The following is a 1,411-nucleotide window of genomic DNA, read 5'->3' as shown; positions in this document are numbered from 1 at the left end:
ACATGTGTGTCTGGTTTATTTCACTTATGAGTATATCTTCAAGTGGCATCCACTTCAATATAAATGCTTCGAATTTAACATTCTTAATAACTGAATAATACTCCATTGTGTAAAAATACCACATCTTTTCCAACCATTCCTCAGGTGATGGACATCTTGGTTGTTTCCAAGATTTGGCTATCACAAATTGTGCTGCTATGAATATAAACACACATATGTCACTATGATATGATGTTTTCAGATCCTCCAGGAAAATTCCCAGTAGAGGAATACCTGGTTTAAAGGGGATTTCCAGTCCAACTTTTCTAAGAAGTCTCAACACTGATTGCCATAATGGTTGCACCAGTCTACATTCCCACCAGCAGTGGAGAAGGGTTCCTTTTTCCCCACAGCCTCTCCAACGTTTGCTGTTGGGTGTTTCTTCATGATAGCCATTCTTTCTAGGGTGAGATGTTATCTCAATGAAGTTTTATTTTTCATTTCACAGATGGCCAGTGATGTGGAGCATTTTTTCATATATTTATTCACTTCTTTAATTTCCCACTCTGAGAAGTGTGTGTCCATCTCGGATGAGTATTTCTAGATTGGGTCTTTAAATTTTAGGACGTAGTATTTTTTAGTTCTTTATAAATTCTAGGGAGCAGACCTTTGTCTGAGAACTTATTTGTCATGATTTTTTCCAAATTTGTGGGTTGTTTTTCACTTTGTTGGTAATTTCTTTTGACGTGAAAAAAGTTCTCAGTAAGAGCAGGTCCCAGTTGTTAACTCTTTCAACTGTTTGCCATGCGATTTGATTTCTCTCCATGAACTCTTTCCCTACCGCTATGGCTTCAATAGTACCTCCTCTTAATATTCCAGGATATTTAGTGTATCTGCTTTAATGTTTAGATCTTTCATCCATTTTGATTTAATTTACTGCATGGTGATAGACCTGGGTCAAGTTTGAGTTTACAGCATGTAGAGAGCCAGTTTTTCCAGCACCATTGTTAAAGAGGCTATCTTTCTTTCAGTAAGTATGGTTGGCACATTTGTCAAAGATAAGGTGGCTGACTATGCTCGTAGGGGATTCAGTGTCTTCTAATCTATTCCACTGATCCTCAGGTCTATTTTGTTGCCAGTACCATGCTGATTTTATCACGGTAGCCTTGTAGTATAATTTCAAGAGAGGAATTTTAATGCCTCCTGCCTTGTCTTTATTGCCCAGAATTGCCTTTGTTATTCTAGGTCTTTTCTGGTACCGGATAAATTTTAGGAATGATTTCTCTACGTGTGTGAGGTATGTCAGTGGTAGTCTCATAGGGATTGCATTAAATCTATACAACAGTTTTGGGAGTATAGCCATCCTCACAATGTTGGTTCTTCCTATCCAGGAGCATGGAATATCTTTCCATTTTCTGAAATCCTCTACGAT

This window comes from Octodon degus, unplaced genomic scaffold, assembly GCF_000260255.1.
Source record: "Octodon degus isolate 3935 unplaced genomic scaffold, OctDeg1.0 scaffold00063, whole genome shotgun sequence".
NCBI classification, from domain to species: domain Eukaryota; kingdom Metazoa; phylum Chordata; class Mammalia; order Rodentia; family Octodontidae; genus Octodon; species Octodon degus.
This window is presented reverse-complemented; position numbering follows the sequence as displayed.